General features: G+C 39.7%; 1 protein-coding gene and 1 pseudogene across 2 annotated transcripts in view; both read right to left on the bottom strand.

Annotated features, from left to right (window-relative positions):
* Positions 1 to 23,804, bottom strand: part of Smg6 (SMG6 nonsense mediated mRNA decay factor) — a 234,931-nt gene that overhangs the window by 64,792 nt on the left and 146,335 nt on the right. The window lies entirely within an intron of this gene.
* On the bottom strand, positions 2,128 to 9,097 carry LOC104875015 (annotated as a pseudogene).

The following is a 23,804-nucleotide window of genomic DNA, read 5'->3' as shown; positions in this document are numbered from 1 at the left end:
AAAAAAAAAAAAAAAAAAAAAAAAAAAAGACAAGGATGTGGAACAATAGGAACTCTCATTCATTGAGGGTAAACAATGGTACAGACACTTTTGGGTAGTTTCTTTTCCTTTTTTTTTTCCAGATGTTCTTTTTATGTTACCCAAGCTGGTCTTCAATTCCTAGATCAAGTCAAGTGATCCTCTCACCTCAGCCTCAATACCTGGTATGTGCCACCATGCATGATCTTAAGGCACAAACGTTTTGCGGGGGGATGTAACCCAGCTTGGGCAAGCTAAAGAAGACTCTCTACTACTGAGCTACATTCCTAACCCACTAGTTCCTCTCCTCCCCTTGCTCCTGCTTTCCCTTCCCCTTCTCCCCTTCTTCTTCCTTTCTTCTCCTTTTTTTCAAGACAGGCTCTCATTATGTAGCTCATTCAGGTTGGCCTTGAACTCACTCTATAGCCCAAGTTGGCCTCAAACTCACAGTGATCCTCCTGCCTCAGCCTCCCAAGTGCTGAAATTATAAGTATGTACCACTGTGCCTGGCTTTAGCCCAGTAGTTTCTTTCAAAACTAAATGTTGTTTTACCATACACTTCTTGGTATTTATTTAAATGAGTTGAAAACTTACATCTATCCAAAAATATGCACACAAATATTTACAGTGACTTCATTCATAAATGACAAACTTGAAGCAGGGATTAAGAGGAGTGCAGGGATGGGTAAACAGGTGGACTATACCTTTGTTTTCCTCCAGTACCAGGGACTGAACCCAGGGCCTTTGCATTGAGTTATATCCTTAGCCCCTCGTTTTATTTTATTTTTTTTATTTTTGGGATAGGGTCTTGCTAAGTTGCTAAATGGCCCAGACAATGTGAATTTGTGATCCTTCTGCCAAAGCCCCTCAAAATGCTGGGATTACAGGCCCAGGGATGTAGCTCAGTGGCACCATGCCTGCCTGACAAGTGCAAAATTCTAATTGATTCCTGGTACAAAAAAAAAAGATGGACTTACAGGCATGAGCTACCACTACTAGCTAAGCATGGCATTTTTAGGGTAGTAAAAATATTGTGTATGTTTTTTTTGAGAATTTAGAACATTTTTTTTTTTGCATTGAGATTTAACTACTATACAACACACATGCACACAAAACAAACCCACAAAGGTAATGAGAGACACTAAGTAAGTATATTTCAAATGCCTACAAACAGGCTTTTGATTTTTTAGGCAACAAAATATAGCTACTCCTCTCCATCTTCTCATGCTCATCTAGCACCAGACGCTAGGACTAAACAGTAAAGCGTACAATCTCATGCTTAAAACCTAAAGCGTGCATCAAAATGGATTTATACACTGTGATCTACTCTATTAATAATGCAATACACACTTTTTGTTAATAGTTCATGTTAAATTACCCTGCAGCATTTAAAAATTTTAACATTTATGCAAAATAACTCTTGAAAGATTGATGAAACAAATTCCAAGGTGCACCCCCAGGCTGGTTTGGTTAAGTGGAAAAAATGGCAGTACCCTCAAGGCTCATACTGAATGAAAATGGTTTCTGTGCATGTCAATCCAAGTTTAAAAAAAAAAACAAGCCTATATACACAGATGGCACAAAGGTTTGTGCAGTTGGAATCACCACTGCAAATGCATGCATTTGAGGTATTTTTTTTCCCATGGTCAGGTGTAACTATGAGTAGTCATTTTCCTCAAGGGCTAAAGATTTGAGACCTGATCAAATAAAAAGCTAAGAAATGTAAATATGATATTTATATAGCTAATTTCAAAAATCTATGTTTTTAATATAAATTTAACATTACATTAGGCTTATTTAGTTAAAAATATATTTACCAACCAATAAATTTTCTCATTGTAGAGACCAACTGGCAATTATACTTGGCCAAGTGATTCAAATAGCATACTTGAAAATCTTGTAAGAACTGTAGTGAAAGAATAAAATATTGCTTCACTGGACTGAGAAACCCAAAAGGCAGAGATAAACAATGCTCAGTGATGGAAAGTGAACACCCAGAAGAGCCACCACTGAACAGTCTGCACAATAGAAGCTAAGCGTTCTCCACATTATCAATGCCATTGACATCCACATGGTCGTCGGGCTCCCTGCACAGCGATGAGGGGGCAAAATGCCTAGCAGTGGCACATGATCAGCTCTTAAGCTCTGGTAATTCTTGTTTCAGGTGTTCCAACTGCTCCACTTGGAATATATTTGGCTGTTCAGGCATCCAATCATATATCCTATTAACTCCAAATTCTTTTAACTTTATTCTGTTTTCAGGATCATTGGAGTCATCGCCCCAGCAGACTATGACAAGGCCCTTAGCTTTTGCCTCCTGAATATAGGATAGGTTTCTAAGCAGGTCTTCACCATGTGCAATCATCCCCAGAAGATTTTTAAACTGTGCAGAGCTCATTGTAATGAGGGTTGTCTGACATCTGAGGTCCATAAGTTCAGGGTAAATATCAGATTTTCCATGAGTCAAAAATAATACTGGATATTTATTCTGCTTTTTGTTGAACCACTGTACAAATATTTACATCAAATGAAGAAAACACAATTCTCCTCTTCCCAGAGTTTTCTATGTTTACATTTTTTTTTTTTTTGGTACTGGGGATCGAACTTGGGACCTTGTGCTTGTGAGACAGGCGACAGAACCACTGAGCTAAAATCTCCAGCCCTCATGTTTACATCTTTACTAGCAAGAATATTATCTTTTTTTTTTTTTTTTTGTACTGGGGATCGAACTCAGGTCCTGGCACTTGCGAGGCCGACGGTGGAACCACTGAGCTAAATCCCTGGCTTCCCAGTTTTCTAAAACATTTTAAAGAATTATGTCCAAAAAACAGATTCATGTCAAAATATGTTGGAAAGTTACCATCCTGTATGCCATCCCTTTGTTGGCAAATCCACTTTATTTCTATATTAAACCCTACATCATCTGGCAAAGACTATAAAACCATCTTAAGAGAAGAAAATAACTGATTTTCAGAAAAGGAATTTTTTCCCTCAACTACAGATTCTTTCCGATCTTTAGATTTTAGTGCTGTCACATGAGAAAGCTTTAACAACTGGAGTTGGCTGAATGATAGTTCCTTTACTGGAATTTCAAATAATTCAACTGGATTAGCATCAAATTTCTTTTTCATGGTCAAACAGCAAGTAAGATAATGATATACTACAGGCACAAAGACCTTTGAAAGATGGACATCAAATTCTACAAAAGCTGCACCATGAGTAGCAGCATTTCTTAAAGAAGCAACAGTATTTTCTTGAGCTGTAGACAGTTAGGTGGCTGTTGTTGAGTGCCCTGCACCTCAGTGTTCAACATCCAGTGTATTCTTGGCATCCAATACTTGGAAAATGAAGATTTCATATCACAATTGTATCCCATTAATGGCTTAATGATGATAAAGTCAACTCTCACTTTGCCTATGGTTTTCTTGGAATTCCTGCTCATGATAGGAAGGGTAAGGACCCCCCGGCACTCCACCCACTCTCTGCAATGGTGGATGACAAGAGGCACACTGTGCCCACGTGTCCTGGAAGGGCATCACTTTGAACTACGTGTTCACTGAGATCTTCCTCAAAAAAATCAAAGATTAGTTCTAGGTTATCCGGTTCCAAGGTCTGTATGCTGTACTCAGTCCAACAGTCAGGTTGTAGGCCATACCCACACTTTGGCTATGAGTGCCTGCACTTGAACTCGCTGTCACTTATCACGGCTATCTCCAGGGTATTAGACATTTTATGAAGAAGAGTGGGAGACACCCCATTATCATCATCTTCCTTGGGACCCTCTAGTGTAAGCTTTACCCTAAATCTAGAGTTTTAAAATTTGTTCTTGGTTTTTCAGAACAATATAAACGTAATCTTCTTTCTGTCTGGCATGTCAGCCACCCACAATCCAGAGTTTCAACACCACTGTGGATTCTAAATTGCCCATCATCAATAATAATTTCACTTTCTTTGGTTCAAAAAAGTACTCTTTGTAGTAGCGATACCGAACCGATACTCCCCTAGTGAGTGCAATGGTTGCTTTCCCTAACATGCTGTCACCTGTCTCACCATCTAGAAGAGCCACAGCATTTTGAGGACTGCAGTTTCCCAAAGCATCACAGCTTCCACATATTGCAAAAACTGTTGCTGCTTAAACCCAGCATGGTGGTGCACACCTGTAATCCCAGCACTCAGGAGGCTGAAGCAGGAGGTAGCATGGTGGTGCACACCTGTAATCCCAGCACTCAGGAGGCTGAAGCAGGAGGATTGCTGTGAGTTCAAGATCAGCCTGGGTTACACAGTGAGGTCCAGGTCAGTTTCAACTACATAGTGAGACCCTGTCTCAAAAACAAAACAAAACATTGCTCCTGCTCCATGATCAGCTCCTCTGCACCACCCCTGGCACCACTGCCACTGCAGCTGCCTGGGAGTGAGGCCAGGCCAAGAAGCTAGAAACCAGTGGCCCGCTGCACTGCTGAGCGTCGGAAGTGCCTCCAACTCAAACCCTGTGTATGATATTCTAATGGTAGATACATTACATATCTGTCAAAACCCACAGAACTGTACAACACAGAGAATGAAACCTTATGTAAGCTATGGACTTTAGTTAACAATAATTATTAATATTTATCTGTCAGTTGTACCAAATGTACTACACTCATGCAAGATATTCATAAAAGGGCAAATTGTAGAGGGGGCAAGAGAGATGTATATGGGAAGCGTCTGTACTTTCTGCTCAATTTTTGTTAGTTTTTTGAGGCAGGGTGTTATTATGTAGGTCAGGCTGCGCTTGAACTCACTATGTAGTCCAGACTCTCAGAGATCCTCCTGCCTCAGCCTTCAGAGTGCCAGGATTACAAGCATGCACCACCACGTTTGGCTCTGCTTAATTTTTATGTAAACTCAAACAGTACTAAGAAATAGTCTAAATTATTTTTATAACTTCAGAAGCCAGGTGTGGTAGCATAAATCATCCCAGCACTCGCGAGGCAAGAGGCTCACTACAAGTTTGAGGGGCTATGTAGTGAGTACAAGGCCAGCCTGAATTATGTAGTGAAACTCTGTCTCAAAAAGTCAAAAAAACAAAACAAAGACTCACTGAGTACAATTCAGTATTTTAACAGAATAAAAACTTGTATGATCATTTCAATAGATATAGAAAAAGCACGTGACAAAATTAAAAACCCACTCATGATTTTAAAAACAGTGTTCATATATAATCCCAGCATTCAGGAGTCTGAGGCATGAAGATGGTGCATTCAACCCCAGCCTGGGCTACACAGTGAGTGCAAAACCAACATAAAACTATCCTGAGACCTTGTCTCAAAAACAAAAGCTAAAAAGAAATATCTCTCAATAAACTAGAAACAGAAGAGAACTTCCTCAGTATGATAAAGCACATCTATTTAAATTTGCTCCTTTTTGTTTGTTTGTTTGTTTTTTCCCCCCAGTACCAGGGATTGAAATCAGGAACTTGCACTTGTCAGGCAGGCACTACATCCCTACTGAATTACATCCCCAGTCAAGGACATCTATTAAAAACAAAACAAAACAAAATGAAAAAAAACAGTCGAGATATGGTTGAGCAGGATATTGCTGTAATCACTTGTTGTTCCAAATACTTGGGAGCCTGAAGCAGGAGGGTGCTTAGAACTCAGAAGTTGAGCCAGCCTGGGCAACATAGTGAGACTAGTTTCTTAAAATAACTAAACAGTGGTTCCACCCCCTGCCTCACAAAGCACAAGGCTCCGAATTGGATCCCTAGTACTGAAGGGAAAACAAAACAAAACAAAAAACCCCTCTCTAGTTAATATTATATTTAACAGTAAGATACAGAACTCTTTTTCAGTGGTACAGTGTTTGCCTAGTTCAAAGCCCTGGATCTTATTTCTAGTGCTGCAAAACTAGAAACAACAAAAGCACAAGGCAGGAAAAAGAGAAGAAAAATAATTTAAAATAAAGTAAGAAAAACTGAAAGCATAAAAATAGAAAAAATGGCCTCTGTAGAGGACATGATCATTTAACAGAAAATCTAAAGGCATCTACAAATTACTTCAATAAACTCTATGTAAGAACTAATTTAGGGATGATGAATACATTATTATACAAAAGTCAACTGTATTTTCATATTCTAACAGCAAAAGATTTTCTAAAAATTTCAGAAAGAATTCAATTTATAATGGTGTAAAAAGTATTTGAGAATAACCTCAACCAACAACAACGTGTAAGAACTATAATGATAAAAGCTGCAAGATAAAGAAGACCTATGTAAAAAGAAAGCTAGCTGGACACAGTGGTGCATGTGTTTAATACTAACACTTTGGGAGGCAGAGGCAGAAGGATTGAAAGTTTAAGTTTTATCTGGGGAACTTAGTAAGACCCTACCGCTAAATTTAAAATGAATGAATGAATAAATAGGAAGGGCCAGGGATATAGCTCAGTGCAAAGGCCCTGGATTACATTCTCAGTACTGCAAAACCAAACAGAAAGAATGAAAACTGAACCAAAAAAACAAAAAACAACAAAAACAAACAAGGAAAGCTACACAATGTTCATAAACTGGGAGAATACTGTTAAGATGTCAATTCTTTCCAAAATGATGACAAATTAAACTTGCTACTAATTATAATTCCAGTTTGTTATAAGAATTGTTTAAATAAACTCATGAAGAACATAGAAATACTCCTTTTAAATGCTCATCTGATATGTGACAAAAAAACTAAAGCAATCCAGTAGAGGCAAAGAATACCTTTTCAATAAGTGGTGCTAAAATAACTGAATATCTATTTGAGGGAGGTCTGGGTATTTAGTTCAGTGGATCTGGTGCCTGCCTCGCAATCGCAAGGACTTGATTTTGATCCCCTGTATGAAAAAAAAAAAAAAAAAACTATTTGAGGGAATTGTCACTTAATCCTTACCTTATACCATATATAAAATTAATTTAAAATGGATCACAGACTTAAAAGTAAAAGAGAAAACTTTAGCCTTTAGAGAAAAACCAAGTGAAATATCTTCATGATGTAGGTCTTTTAGCCCTCATATAGTAATTAAAAAACTAATAAATTTGATTTTTATTCACTAAAAGATAGTTAAAAAAACAAATAAGCAGGCAAAACACTGAAATAATTACAAAACATCTCTGCAAAAATCTTGTATTCAGAATACATGGAGAAATCAATAATAAGAAAGCAAACAACTTAATTAAAGAAAACAAGCAAGCCAGATGTGATGGCACATGTTTACAATCCCCACTATTTGGAAGACTGAGCAGGAGGATCACAAGTTTGAGGGCAGCCTGGGCAACTTATTAAGTCCATGTCTCAAAATAAAGTGTTGGGGATGTAACTCAGTGGTAAAGTGCTTGCCTCATATGCACAAGGTCATGGGTTAGATCCCTAGCACTGTAAGAAAAAGAAAGAAGGGAGGGAGGGAGGGAGGGAAGGAGAATGGATTAAGAAAAAATGTACTGCCAGGGATGGTGGTGCACGCCTGTAATCCCAGCACTCGGGAGGCTGAGGCAGGAGGATCACTGTGAGTTTGAGATCAGCCTGGGCTACACAGTGAGTTCCAGGTCAGTCTCAACTACATAGTGAGACCCTGTCTCAAAAAAAAGAAAGAAAGAGAGAGAGAAAGAGAGAAAGAAAGAAAGAAAGAAAGAAAGAAAGAAAGAAAGAAAGAAAGAAAGAAAGAAAATGTACTGACAACAAAAATACAAAAAAAGGACAGATACATAGATGGGGGAATAAAATGATAAGGCAAGTACAGTAAAACAACAAAGAATATGTTAAATGAAAGTGAGCTCACTATAAAATTCTTTTGTTTTTTTGTTTTTGTTTTTGTTTTTTGACACAGGCCCTGCTTTGTAGTGCAGGCTGGCATTGAGTTCACTATGTAGCCTGGCTTCCAACTTGCAGTGGTTCTTCTGCCTCAATCTCCTAAATGCTGAGATTACAGGCGTGTACCACCATGGCCAGCTCTAAAATTCTTTTAACTCTGTTGTAAAATGTTGGAAAATCAATTACATCACTACATCCTCAGTCATGATAAAGTAAAGAGGTGTCAAAATGCTGGCTTTGTCTCCTAAAAGAAGTCTTCAGCTGCCCGCTTTATAATATTAGCTTATTCTAAAGGCAAGAAATGCTGACAATACAGAGGCAGTTTCAATACTCAGGAGGCCGGACTGGGAACAAGAGATATACAGTTGGCTCTGGCAGTGGGCAGGGAGGGGGCAATGGTGAAGCTGAGTCAGAATTGGCCAGTCACTTAGCGCATCTCAGGCTCCAGTAGTTCTGTGTCTGGATATCAGCCTCACATACTAGCTTAAAATGCTGAGAAACTAGACGATTTCACCAGTGGGACCAGCCAGAGCAGCTGAAACACGTCCTATAAACAATAAATGTTTATTTGGGCAGATAACCTGGCAGATAGCTTCATCCTGATCCTAGGCAACCTGAAACCCCACAGCAGGAGGCAGAGGGGCCCTGTCTTTGCCACAGGGGTAGGAAGTAGAGATGGAAGGTGGTCCTGGCTTCTACACAAGAGAGGTGGCAGGAAGCCACTTTCTGCAAATGCCAGCTTCTCTACTGGGCAATGGCCAGATTCCCTTAAACACACAGGGTGGGGACAGAGAAGCCAAGTCAACCAACACTAAACAATGCCACCACATAAAGCTAGCTGTTACACCATAGCCCTGAAGGTATGAGGATCTCTGGCATGTCTGGCTGCTGCCACATGAACCACATTGGCTGAGGGTTTCCCCAAGCCTGGGTGGGAGGCTCATCACTGACTCTGGCCACACACACAGGCTCAGTCGCCACCTTGGTCAGTGGCGAAGAGCTGCTGTGAGGGGAGGAACAGGCCCTGTGGTACTGTGCACTGGACAGCAAAATCTCATGTTAGGAGACTCCAGACAATATTCATAAAAGCCATATGGTCTAAACTTCATGGAGATACTAGGCTGTGCAAGGGAAGGAGGTGGACGGAAAGAAGGACTGGAGGTGATCTGATGGCACAAGATTCCCTTCTTCGGTTTTTGGTACTGGAGATTGAATTCAGGACCCGGCACTTGCAAGGCCACTGCACTAAATCCCTGGCGCATGAGATTCCTTTCACTGACAAATGGCTATAGACAATTTTACTACCAGTTCTGAAACCGAACACCCCAATTGAAGGATTGAATCTTGGCACTGGCCATCCCTCCCATCTCTAGTCCCCTATCTATATTCTTCTTGGAAGGACAGCAGACAGGGAAGTGGAACTCAACAGTTTGTCTAAAGGAAAAAGTTCAGCTTTTGTTCAGCAGACTACCGGTGAGTGGTGAGTTCTCCAGGAGAGCACGAAGATAGTGTAACAAAGGTTCTTTGCTCTGAAACGGCACTAAAGTTAAGCAGAACAGAACAATTAAGAAAAAAGTGTGGGGGGGGGACAGAGAGAGGAGGCAAGTTGTGCTCATTTGCTGTCTTTAAGGGGCACTACTCTATTCTTTTGACTTCATTTGCACTTAGGTTGCTTTATAATCATTTTCTGAAATCACAGTAGGAAGAGAGTGGTATTTGCTCACTCCACCCTCCATCTAACACTGCCCCAACAATCCAAATATGTGCTTTAAACTGAGGAGAGGCCAGTTTTCTGCCTCTGGCAGCACCGAAGGCCAGACATTACCAGCACTCCTGAGAACAACTCAAGACTCCACCCAAGGCAGACTGCACACGCTGAAATTCAAGAGGAATATCATTCCAGCACAATCCAGGAGAGAGGGGAGAGCTAGGAGGCTAGGTGGGGCAGTTGGGACACTTGTAAATTCTGACACCAGAACACCCAAGTGGTTAGCACAGGCATTCTGGTGGTGTGGTAACTAATCAACTGTAGTGTGAGAAAACCCAAATGGTGTAACAAAGAACTTATCTTTGCACCAGGAAAGGGATGAGCATAAGGGTGGGGGTATTGTAAGGTGGAAAAAAAATCATTTTTAGGGAATGGGCTTGCTGCCAGGCTAGTCAATTTCTGAAATACAAGAAACATTCCAGTTTCTTTTCATGAGAAGAGTGGCTACTGGGAGGGCAGGTGGTGTTATCAGTCAGCTTTCCTGTTGCTGGACATAATATTCAACACCCTCAATATAAAGGAGAAAAGGTTTAGTTCAGCTCACATTTCAGGAGATTCAGTATGTGGCTGGTAGGCTCCAAAGCAGGAGGTCATGGTAGAAGGGTGTGATGGAGCAATGCTGCTCAGTTCATGGCAGCCAGGAAGCAGAACAGAGAAACAGTGCCAGAAAGGAATGGGTGAGGGACCACATATAGTACCCAAGGCTGTGCCACAATAATCTGTTGGGCATTTCTTAATCCAATGAAACTGACATATCAGGATTAACAATCCTTGTTATTTCATACTCAAACAAATCTTCTAAAACTAGACAATCTCCAAATCAAGACAACAGCAAGTTCATAATTCCACTGAACATAACACAACTATTCCACTTATAATTGGAAATGCAATAATCCCATCTTGAAAGTCTTAACAGTTCTAGTGTTTTTCAGAAGTTCCAAGTTCAAATCTCTTCTGGGACTCAAGGAAAACTCTGAGCTCTGTAAACATCTATAAAAATTGAAAAGTTGCATAATTTCAAGGTACAATAGCACAAGGTACAACAGTACACGCAAATGACCAGTAAATACACAAGAACATACTCAACAGCCTTAGTCATCAGGAATTCCCATTCCAAAAGGGAGAAATAGGGGAACAGAAAAGAATTAGGCCAAAAGCAAGACTAAAACTCAAGAGGGCAAACATTAAGCCCTGTAGTTCCATATCTGGCACCTAGAGTACATGCTAGTAAAATGTGAGTTCCAAAGGGGTTGGGTGGTCCCACCCCAATGGACTTGCTGGTTGCAGCACATATGACTTCATTCTTAAGCTGGCTCTGCTCACAGCCCATAGCTTTCTTCAGCAGATGTTCTACATTCCGGGCATCTCCACCACATCTTTGGCTTCATTCCCAGAGCTTCATGCATTGCCCTCTCAGCACCTCCTTGCCTGGCCTGTCAAGTCTCCCTTTGAAATCTGGGTGGAAGCCTTCCTGACCTCACTCCTAAATTCCACATGACAGTACACCAGTATCATGTGGATGATGCCAAGGTCTACTCTGAGTAGAAACAGTAAACAGGCCCCCTTGAACCAAGGCTGCAGCAGTGTCTGAGTGTCTGGATGGCTGAGGATGGTGAAATGAATCCCAGAGAATCGATTCCCTGTTTTTCAAGCAGGGGTCTCAGGGACTGTCTTCTAAAAACAAACAAACAAACAAACAAACAAACCAACCTGACACTTTTATACTCTGGAAGCTGCGACGGGAAGGGTCTTACTGACTCCTGAGATACTCTCATGGCATCTTTCTTGTCCCTGTACAAAGTATTCAGTTTCTTTTAATGGTGTTAATCTCTTCAGTAATCACACATTCTTTGGCCCCCAAATTACAGAGTTCTTTCCTTGATCTCAAATTCGAGATCTAGCAACTCAGGAAGATCCTGTCTCAAAATAGCAAGGGCTGGTGCTATAGTTTATTTCTAGATATCCTCCCAAAGTCTCACATGCTCATAGGTGGGGCTGTTAGGTAGTGACTGGATCATGGGGGTGTGACACTGGATTGTCCACTATTTGGTTTAGCATAGTTCTGGGTGTGGATGATGGATTATTGAAGAGGGATGACCCACAGGAGGTGTGGGTGGCACCAACCAATAGGTTTATGGCCTGGATGGAATAAAAGGGAAAGAAGGAAGCCTGCTACTCTGCCTACCGTGCCATGAACTGCTTTCTTCTGCCAGGCCTCTCTGCCTTCAAACCAGGTGACTATGGACTGGAACCTTTTTGTGAGCTAAAATAAACCTTTCCTTCTTTAACTTGTGAGTGTTGGATATTCTGTTCCAGCAATGAGAAAGCTAAGATAGGTGGAGATGTAGTTGAGCTTTTCCTAGATTCAATCACCAGTACCACAAAAAAAGAAGCAAAAAAAAAAAAAAAAAAAAAAAAAAAAAAAAAAAACAAAAAAAAAAAAAAAAAAAAAAAAAAAAAAAAAAAAAAAAAGATAAACAAAAAAATCAAAATAAAAAACAAAACAAAACAATGGGACAGATGATGAGAAGGAATGTTTATTTGACGTAAATAAGCGAATGACCAGTAAATACACAAGAATATACTCAACAGCCTTAGTCATTAGGAAAATGTAAATCAAACCCACAATGATATACTACTTCACAGTCATTAGGGTGGACACAGTCATTAGGTCATTAGGGTGAAATGTAGAACTACAATACAATTCAACAATTCTACTCTTAGGTGCATATCTAAAAGAACTAAAAGGAGGGACTCAAACAGATACTGATACATCAATGTTCACAGAAGCATTATTCACAATGACCAAAAAATGGAAACAACCTATGTGCCTATGAATCGATGGAGAAACAAAATGTGTGTGTCTATAATGAAATATTGCTTAGCCATACAAAGGAATCAAATTCTGATATATGCTGCAACATGATGTAATCTTAAAAACATGCTGGGCTGGGATTTAGCTCAGTGGTTCCACCACCTGTCTCACAAGTGCAAGATCCCAAGTTCGATCCCCAGTACAAACAAACAAACAAACAAACGCTAAGTGAAAATAAGCCAGACACAAAATGACAAATACCGAATGATTCCACTTACATGAGGTATTTAGACTCAGCAAATTCAGAGAGATAGAAAGTAGAACAAAGATAATCAAGCGCTAGGGAGTGGGGTAAATTGTACACTTTAAAACAACTAAGGATAATTTTGTTTTGAAGCAGGGTCTCACTATGTAGTTCAGACTCGCCTTGAACTCACTATGTAGCCTAAACTGGCCTTAAATTTGTGGAGATTCTCCTGTCTCAGCCTACCAAGTGCTAGGATTACTTATGCCCATTTTCAAATGGTAAATTTTATATTATGTATATTTTACCATAATTAAAAAAATTATTGGTCCAGGGATTTAGCTCAGTGGTGCCACGCCTGCCTCACAAGCACAAGGTCCTGAGTTTGATCCCTGGTACTTGAAAAAGAGAGAAAAGAAAAGAAAAATTTCCTCACTGCACCAGCCCATTTCAAGTGCTCAATGTAGCTAGTAGCCACCATGTTGAATATAATGCAGTGTGAAGGCCCGTTCAATCTCCAGAACTACAAACAAAAACACCGAAGAACAACCTCTGAAAGCTAGAAATAGAACAGAACCCCCTTTACCTAATGAAAGATATTTATCAGAAGTCTATGGCAAGCTGGTGAAAGATATTTATCATAAATCTATAAGCATGGTGGCGCATGCTTATAATTCCAGCACTCGGGAGGCTGAGGCAGGAGGACTACCACAGGTCTGAGGCCAGCCTGGACTACATAGTGAGTTCAAAGTCAGACTGAGCTACATAGCGAGATTCTGTCTCAAAAAAATTAAAAAAGAAAAATTCATAGCAAAGTGCTATATGCCTATAATCCCAGCACTTAGAAGAGTGAGGCAGGAGCACTGCTAGTTCAAGTTCAATATATTGTGAGATCCTATCCCAAAAAACAAAAACAAAAAGCAAAATCTACAGCAAATATCAAGTCTAATGGTGCAACTTGAGAATCATGCTATTAAAGTTAGAAACAAAGTAAGGATTTCTGCTATTATGGCCATGGTTACAGAAATGATGAAGACAATTCCGTAAGACTGGCAGCTATAATATCAAGGAAAAGAAATATTCATATTCACATTATTACTAGTTAACTAGAAAATACAATATTGAAATTAGAAATAATTTTGAAATTATCTCATACAGTTTCATGGAAGATTATAAAACATCCTTAAAAGGCATAAAAGAGGACTTGAATAACAGTATATGGTATCATGTTCATGGTAGACTCAATATTGTAAAAATATACAGTAATTCTCTCCAAATTAACCTTTGAACTTAGTACAATTACAAACAAAATCCCTACACAGATTTTTGTTGATTTTGAAAGTTTGATTTCATCTAGAAGAAGGGGTGGGAGAGCTAAGATGCTTCTGTACAATACAAAGACAGTAGAGAAATTTTCCCTACTAATTTTAGGACTTAAGGAACCAGAATGGTGACACTGACCTGCCCACTGAATCAGTAGACTAGAACAGAAAACTAAAAACACTGACTGTATAGGAAAATACTGCATAGGAAAATTCTAATTTACAGAAATAAATTCTAGATGGGACAGAGGTGTAAATGTACACAGTAAAAGTAAAACTTTTAGAAGTAAAAAAATGTAGGTACATATTCCTATGGCCTCCAGGTAGGTAAGTTTTCCTTTCCTAAGTCAAACTGCAATAACTTCTGGTAATATTTTAATTTAACAACAAAGTGGTTTGCAAATAAAGATCCAACGACAAAAGTAACCCTTGTACTCTCCACCAAATTGGCTTATGATTAGGGCAACTATTTGGTTTTGTTTGTTTGTTTTGTTTGTTTTAAGATAGGGTCCCACTATGTAGTTGAGACTGACCTGGAACTCACTCTGTAGCCCAGGGTAGTCTCAAACTCACAGTGATCCTCCTGCCTCAGCCTCCCGAGTGCTGGGATTACAGGCGTGCACCACCACGCCTGGCCAAGGGCAACTATCTGTACAGTAAATCTTTAAGCATATTAAAAATGTATTTAATGCTCTTATTTTAATTAAAATTATTTTATGAGGGGCTGGGAATTTAGCTCAGTGGTTCCGCCACCTGCCTCACAAGTACAAGGTCCTGAGTCTGATCCCCAGTACCCCCCACAAAAAAACTGTTTTATGAGGAAAAGTTTAACTATACACAAAAGCAGAAACTAGTGTAATAAATAAATTTTATACAATCAAGAAGCTTCAACAATTAATAATACATGACTAATACTGCACACCTACAAAGAATTTCTTTTCTTATCTCATTTTTTATTTTGTAGTGTTGGGGATAAAATCCAGAGCTTTCTGCCTACTGAGCAAGCACTCTACCATGCAGTTATATCCCAGGCCCAGGAAAAACTTCTAAGACATAACCATAAAGGAAATAGCTGATAATTTCTATACACATGGAAACAGTATAAATAAATTTAAACTGGGTGTGGTGGTGCACGGCTGTAATCCCAGCACTTGGGAGGCTGAGGCAGGAGGCTCTCTGCGAATTCGAGACCAGCCTGGGCTACACAGTGAGTTCCAGGGCAGTCTCAGCTACATAGTGAGACCCTGTCTCAAAAACAAAAACAAACAAAAATTTAATAGTTTAAGTGCAGACTGACAGATTTGCAATGCAAAGAGCCAACGAATGATTTATATTCAGACTTAACAAATATGACCGTCCAATCAGGAGTAGTGGAGAGAAAATAGGCACAGAATAAGAATATAGATTTTCTTTTTGTGGGGAGGTTTACTTTGAGATAGGCTCACTTTGTAGTTCAGGCTGGCCTTGAACTCACTATGCAGTTTAGGCTGGCTTAGATCTAATGGCAATCCTCCTGCCTCAGCCTCCTGAGTGCTGAGATTATAGATGCATGCCACCATGCTCAACATGAATATGGAATTAACAGAAATAAAATGTGGCAAGCACACACGTGTGTGTGTGTGTGTGTGTGTGTGTGTGTGAGTGTGTGTGTGTGTGTGTGTGAGTGAGTGATACAGCTGTAGTTCCTGTACTTGGGAAGGTGAGGCAAGAGGCTAAGGAGTCCAAGCCCAGCCTGGGCAACACAGTGAAACTCTGCCTCAAACTTAATTTAAATTAAAATTTCCCCCCAGTTAGCGGGGATCAAACTCAGGACCCTTGTACTTTCACGGCAGGCATGGTGCCATTGAGCCTGGCCCCAAATTTAATTTAAATTAAGTTTAAAGAAGAGGAATTTCAAATGGGTTACAAGCATATCAAAAATGCTTAACCTATCTAGTAATAAGGAAAATGCAAAATGAAACAGGATATGATTTAAAACCCATCCAAATGGCAAAAATCAAAAGTTTGCAAATAATTATTAGTGAGAATGTGGAAAAGGTGGAACTCAGACTGATATAAAGTGGTATGGTCACTTTGGAAATCTAGAAAAGTAGATGGCAAACTTACCTTACAAACTGGGAAGGAATGGATCTGTGACCCATTTGTGAATAAACCAGGTGGGTCAACTTTGTCTATGCTAAAAGAGGATCAACTGCTTGAGAAAGCAAACGACAATGGGCTTAAAAATATGTCTCAGACAACTTCAAATCTCCACACATTCTGAATTAAAGTAAAGGTGAAATATACTGAGATTGCCACAAAAATCCACAAAAGGCTTGCTTCCATTTCCAACACCCTACTTTTCTTTTTTCTTTCTTTCTTTTTCATTCTTGTTTTTTTGAGACAGGGTCTTTGCTATGTAGTCCAGGCTGGCCTTGAACTTACAGCAATTCTCGTGCCTCAGTCTCTTGAATGCTGGAAGTATAAGCATAGGCTACCACCACACCCAGCCACAATGTACTATCTTTGTGAAGCAAGGTTTTCTGCAGTGACAGCAACCAAAGCAAGATTACAGAGTATATTAAATATAGCAACTCACTTCAGGTATCACTGTCTCCATCACCTCCAGATTGGACTGTCTAGGTATAGGAAAAAACATTCAGGGCTCTACTGATTCTGATTCTGCACGACGGTAAGCAGTATAATTATTTCATTATATTTTACAATGTAATAATATAAAGTATAATGTGTCTGAATCATTCTGAAAGTACCCCCCCACCGGTCCACTGAAAAATTGTCTTCCACTGGTCACAGGTGCCAAAAAGTCAGGGAACGCTACTCTAGGACCATAGTCTAGGGCCGTAGTGTGAACCTATGACACAGAGGCACAGTGGGCTGTTTCTATCATTGAAAGCTCTAAAGGCTCATCTTCACTGTTGTAGGGTGTTGTGTAGTGTGCTGAGAGAGGTGTGAGTATCTGCCAATTTGATAGAACCAAGTAGGAGATTCAACTTAGCCTTGGACTGCCTATCTCTTGTCTCAAAAGAGAATCAAACCTGATGCTTAGTATGTTATGGTTGAAGTTCATATGCATATAAATCTAATGTTAAATGATACATCTATGTTTTGGCCTGTTATTAAAATATACTCTCAAATAAATTAAGTTTCCCTAATTTATTTTGATTTTTGCACATTTGCGAAATGTGGTAATGTCTCATACAACTATAATGGGAATCAGGCAAAATAACACATCATGAAAGTATCATTTAAACTGCTGATGTAATATTTATTAATAAAAATGAGGCATTAAGAATTGAAAAATAGGTGTTACTAATGGGTGGTACAGAGATAAAGATTAAGAAAAGGATTAGAAAAAAGGTATAGAAAGAGATTATATTTATAAGAGTAGAAAAGTCTCTTATACAAGCTCATAAAAACTGATCATTTTACAGAGATAATATCCTGTAACCTGCCAAATACACTCCTAAATTATCTCAATAGGAATCTTTTAATTTTCCACTCTTTGAAGTCCACCTCCTGTGATTCATTGTTTTTGTGTGATTCATTCTTAACAAGGTGACTTTAGCCATTCAAATCTCAGTATCTCCCTCTCCATATCCTTCCTGTCATTACTCTGATCTCTTTTCTTTTTCTTCCTTCCCTCTTTTCCTTCTTTCCTCCCCGCCTCCCCCTCTCTTTCTTTCTCCCATTCATTCATCTGCAGTACTGAGAATGGAACCTACAGAGTGGTAAACTATATCCCCAGACCTTTTATTTTTTGAGACAGGGTCTCACTAAGTTGCCCAAATTAGCCTCCAATTTGAGATCCTCTTGCGTCAGCCTCTTGAATAGCTGGAATTATAGGCCTACACCACAACGCCTGAATACAAAGTTTTATTTTTCACTAAAAAATAATAATTGTTTCACTTATAACGTATAACATTATATTTTCATAAATGCATATATTATGAAATGATCAAATCAGGCTAATAACTAATGCAGAATGACTAAATTAGGCTAATTAACACATACCTCACATACCCTTTCTTTATGAGAACACTTAAAATCCATTTTTAGCTGTTTTGAAATATACATTATTAGTCTGTGTACTAGATCACCAGTACCTATTCCTCCAGTCTAAACATTTCCCTTTTTTTGCTCATTCCCTCAATCACTAACCTTAATAATTGAGTCATATTTCTTGACTTTATCACAAAGCAGAGATGTCCCAAGAGAACCTCTTGCAATGATGGAAAAATTCTATAACAATGCTTCACAATATAGCGGCCTCCAGTCTCATGTGGTGATTGACCACTTAGAATGTGTCTAGTGTGACTGAAAACTAAATTTTAATTAATTTAATTTTAAACAGACAAGTGGGCTAGTGACTTACTGCTTATAGCAGTCAGCTACAGAGTAAGCTCTAAGAAAGAGAAGCAAGCTCTACCTTCATTCTTTGTTTTTGCTTTTCTTTTCTTTTTTTGTTTTGTTTTTGTTTTTGTTTTTGTTTTGAGACAGGGTCTTACTATGTAGTTGAGACTGAACTGGAACTCACTACGTAGCCCAGGCTGGTCTCGAACTCACAGTGATCCTCCTGCCTCAGCCTCCCAAGTGCTGGGATTACACGCATCCAACACCAAGCCTGGCTTCTACCTTCATTCTTACCTGCTTTGTCTCGTATCTTCTCAATAGCTATGCCAAAACACTTTCTTCTAGTCTATTCCTGATGTAACCCTAAATCCCTGAAAAGTTTCCATTTCTCTATTTGGACTTTGACAATCTCCTTTCCAGAGGAAAAGACACATGTTCAAATCTCTCTCTTTTGTAAGATAGTTATTATGGGGCAAACTTTAATAGAATAGATCAGAATAACTGGATTCATGAAATCCACACACACACACACACACACACACACACACACACACAATACACCAAAGTTGACTTGAGTTCTGAAAAGGCCAGGCCCTTCTTTGGATTTCTGGTCTAAAGACACTAGAAATTCAATTATCCTTTTTAATAAATCACATGTACCCAATATACGTTTACTAGGCTCTTTTCATTAAGTAAAACAGGAAGAGAAACAGCTATGTTCTGCTTTTGGGAGAAGACCAACCTAAAAGAAGTGGCCACGGGCTGGGAATTTAGCTCAGTGGTTCTGCCGTCTGCCTCGCAAGCACAAAGACCTGAGTTCGATCCCAGGTATCAAAAAATAAGTGGCCTGAATAGTGGTAGCTGATTATGGGAAGCTTTTTGGTGTAGTAAACAAAGCTGTCAAAATAAGCTGTCAACTTGAGGAACTAGTAGGTTCATGTTAAGGGATGGGAGGGAGGTTAAAATAATACTGCAGGTGATTTAACTTCTAAAAAAGAGCTGGTATCTCTCCACACTGGTAGTCAAATCCCCGACGGACAGGTGATGGACAATATACTGGCCTGTTTCACCTGCCTGACAGCCCTAGACACTTCTAAGTAGATCTATGTGTTTCAACTCAGGATGGGGCAGCTTCTTTTAGTTTCTATAATCAGGCACAGAGAGGGTAACTAAAGCTACTCCAGAGAGGCCACCAGAGGTGGTACTGATACACAGAAAGGTTTTCTCTTCAAAAGACATATGTAGAACAAACACCCTGACCCTCCTGACCCCTCCAGGATGCTACTCAGGTGCTTGTTTTAGATGTGAGCAAAAGTGTAATTCAGTCAAAAACCCCTTGATGTGACTCCAAGAAATGATGTGACAGTACTTGCTGTAGATTTCCCTCAGAGGCATACCAGTATGACCTTTTTCAAATGTAAACTGGCTTACTCATTACAGTTGTCAGGTTTCTTTAAAGGAAAAGGCAACACTCCCCTCTGACTGAGCTAAGGAGTGTGGCCGAACCTAAATAAGTGAGAATGAGGGGACAAGGGACACTTGGAGAACAACCCCTGTGAGCAGGGGACCTGACCTGAACAGAGCCTGATGGAAAATGGGAGTCTCTGGCTTTGTGGGTTCTCTGCTTGAGTCAGACCACACGACTGATTCTGGCTTACCCCCATATCACCCTGGCTTAGGTATTCACTGATCTTAGTAAAGACTCCAAAAGTTCCCTGCATCACCAATCAGATCTCCATTGTATTTAGGGGAGGAGTGCTGGTAAACTAAATTGCTCAGCTATGCCTTACTGGCTTTTACTCACATACCCTCATTAGATACACAACACCACACTAGACACTTGGGGATGTCAGAGAAGTTTTGTGGAGTTTACTGTCTAATGTTCAGTGTGTGGTCTTAAAGGTAGACGCAACAAAACATAGTGAGAGATTACCCTGGAGAACTGTGTTCACATGTGGAAAAGGCGCATGGACATTCTAGAAGTTGTTTTATTACAACTTGGAAATACAGCTATTTAGTAGGTAGGGGTAAAAACAAAACAAAACAAAACTGGAATTTCAAAAATGAGAAAAAAAATGTGAGGTAAAACTAGGTAGTGGCTGGAACCAGTAAAAACAACAGACTGGAAGTTTAGACTCTTCAAATATAAAAGGAAAAGAGAACTGAAAATTCAAACATGCCTAGATTAAGAAGCCTATCCCCATCTACAGGAAGTTTATCTTTAACATCTAAATAGTCATGTTTTAAAATCAACAAGTTTGCTGGTTTTTAGCTGCCACTGACCCGAACCCCCGGTGGCTCTGGCCCACAGTGTAGGCAGGCTGTGCCCAGCTGAACCAGATGAAGACATGCAGCAGGAAGCCAGCCAGCCAGTCAGCCTGACCCTGCCCTGCTTCACGATCTGAGCAAATGCTACCCTGCTACAGCAGTAGCAGACCATGTGTTTTAACCCTAGAAGCACAGGACTATATCAACAGTGCTGTACCTCAATCACTAGATTCTGAGAGTAAGTGGTCTAGGACCCAATGGGACTCCTAGAGTGAAAACAGAAACCTACCAGCAAGTTCAGCAGGACTGTTAAGTCTCCTCTACCCTTCTCCCTCTCTGTCCACTTCAGTTACATATTTACATCCACAGTCATACATTTTAAAAATTTGATATAATTACCTCCTAGAAATTACTGTATGTAGCCTCCTGGGATCTAAAGCAATTAAGTGAAGATAAATTTCTTTCATGGAGCAAGCTGTCAAAGGATGAAGCAATTTCATTCCCCATTTGAAGTGGAAGCTTTGGGTCATGCATGGTTTATTTGAAACAATGCCATCACCTAAAGCTGCTGATCTTATCTCTAACTTGTTCTCCATTTCAAACTGCTGGAGATATGCAGCGTGGCACTGCCTGAAGTTATGACATCTGGCTTAAGGCCAGAAAAAGAACAAGCCAGCTCCTCTTCTAAGTTTCAAGCAAAAGAGGACAAAAATCATAGTAAAAGAAGCTAGCTACACATGTGAAGTCTGTTAAACGCTAAAAAAGGGGGGATATTCCCAGGGCACTGTGACTACAGAGGCAATCTAACAAAGGGAAAATAATGGAAAAACAAGCAGGAACGCCCCCAAAGGGGATAGGGTAAAATGCATGCCACAGAACCAGATTTTTATCTTCCGGGAGACATCAAGTCAAACAGTGGGGCCGATTTCATGAAAGCCTAATAACTAGAAAGCACAGCAGGCTGACAATCAAGAGCCCAGAGTTCTAATTCTAGAACTATAAAGGTACGTGTGAGATTTTAGTTGTAAATTCCTGTTCACTAACTTTTTAACTGTAGGTGACAAATACTTTTTAAAATTTCTCTAGAACCACACCATATTTATGTGTTATCTAAATAATGGCAGTCAAACTTTTCCTCTCCTGTAGCCAAACTTTCGAAGCTACTGAAACTCATGAGGTAAAATCCATGCACGTCTGATTATGTCAGAGCAATGCCATTAATACAATCCTTGAAGAGCTTGAACTGGCTTTCCAGGTTAGTGCACTGGAATCACCTGGTAATCCAGTTCAACCAGATTGCTGGGCTCCACCCTTAAAACTTGCTGACTCATGGGTCTGGGGTAGGGCCTGAAACAGTACAGGTGCCCAGATGGATCTGATGCTGCTGTCCTGGTGGTACAAAAACCAGTGACACAGGGGAGCCTGACCAGGATAGCAATTTAGAACCGCAGTGTTTAATACAGTAGACACTAGCCACATGTAGATATTTCCACTTAAATTATTTTTCTGTATGTCAGTTGAATTAGCCACATGTAGACACTTAAATTTTAAATTAAAAATTCTCTATCAGTTGCACTAGCCACATTTCTAGTATTCCGTAATCTCAGAATGCTAATGGCTGTATAGGATGGTATAGAAACTGAATGTTTTGGGCTTCAGGCAGAGTTCAGTGGTATAGTGCTTGCCTAGCACGCATAAGGCCTTGGGTGCAATGTCTAGCACCACACACACACACACACACACACACACACACACACGCGCGCGCATGCATGTTTTCATCATCATCACACCAAGTTCGGTTTCATAGCACTGGTCAACAACCTACTTGATTGCACTGATCAATGTTTAGCTTCAAGAAAATAAAACTTGGGAGGGAGTAGTGGTACATGCCTGTAATCCCAGCACTCTGGAGGCTGACATGGGAAGATCAACATGAGCTCATGTAGCCTGGGCTACACAGTGAGTTCAAAGGGAGATACTGTCAAAAAAAAAAAAAAAAATCTGGGGAAAAAATAAAAAGATTCTGCGATTCTGAGAAAAACCTTTCTAAAAACCAATATATGGGAATTATATAAAGGCAGGTTGTCAGACTGTGTTCAGTTTGGGACCCTTTTTTTTTGGTGGTACTAAGGATTGAACCCCAAAAAAAAACCTAAAAAGCCTAACACTGAGGTATGTCATCTCCATTTTTATGTTGAGACAAGATCTTATTAAGCTGCCCCAGCTAAACTCAAACTTATGATACTCCTGCTTCAGCCTCTCAAGTAGCAGGGATTATAGGCACACACCACTGTGTCCAACTAGAGGACCATTATTCATTAGGTAAGAGACTGATCCTGACTTTTTTCTTTTTTCTTACTGGGGATCAAACTTGGGTCCTTGTGCTTGCAAGGCAGGAGGCAGAACCACTGAGCTAAGTCCCTGGCCTGATCCCGATGTTTTTTTATGGGCCACTCAACTTCTATGTAATTAATCTGACCCAATTTTATAATTAACTATTATTGCTCACCACTTCTTTTTGCATGTGGGATAGTTTTCTTAAAATATGTACTTTGGAAAGAAGGAACTTCCTCAAGTAAGAATGTTTTAGGAGTAAACCTTCCCACTTTTTACTGATTAAAAATGTCTTTAGAATATTAAAACACACACAAATAACAAAAGGAAAATAGATTTGACTTCATCAAATTAAAAACTTTAAGAACGTGAAAAAGACTGCCAACCCACCGAATGGGATAAAATATTTGTAAATAATATATCTAATAAGAGACTTGTATCTGGGATAAACCAAGAATTCCTATAATTCAGTAATAAAACACAACCCAATTTCCAAAATGGGTAAACTATATGAATACACAGTTCTCACAAGAAGATATCAAATGGCCAGTAAGCACAAGAAGACACTCAGTATGATTAGTTATTGAGAAATGCCTATTAAAACCACAACATACAACCCTGAAGATGATTATAATAAAAAAAGACAGATAATAACAATTGTTATCTGGGCATGGTGGCGCTTGCTTATAAACCCAGCACTTTGAGAGGCTATGGCAGCAGCACAGCCCCATCTTTGAACACAGCTTAGGCAATTTAGCAAAATCCTATTGCAAAAGAAAGGAAGAAAGGAAGGAAGGAAGGGAGGGAGGGAGGGAGGGAGCAAGAAGCAAGCAAGCAAGTAAGCAAGTAAGCAAGCAAGCAAGCAAGC

The sequence above is a fragment of the Fukomys damarensis genome, unplaced genomic scaffold (assembly GCF_012274545.1).
Source record: "Fukomys damarensis isolate Sample0158 unplaced genomic scaffold, DMR_v1.0_HiC HiC_scaffold_13, whole genome shotgun sequence".
NCBI classification, from domain to species: domain Eukaryota; kingdom Metazoa; phylum Chordata; class Mammalia; order Rodentia; family Bathyergidae; genus Fukomys; species Fukomys damarensis.
The sequence above is the reverse complement of the archived record's forward strand: the minus strand, read 5'-3'. Positions and strand labels throughout refer to the sequence as shown.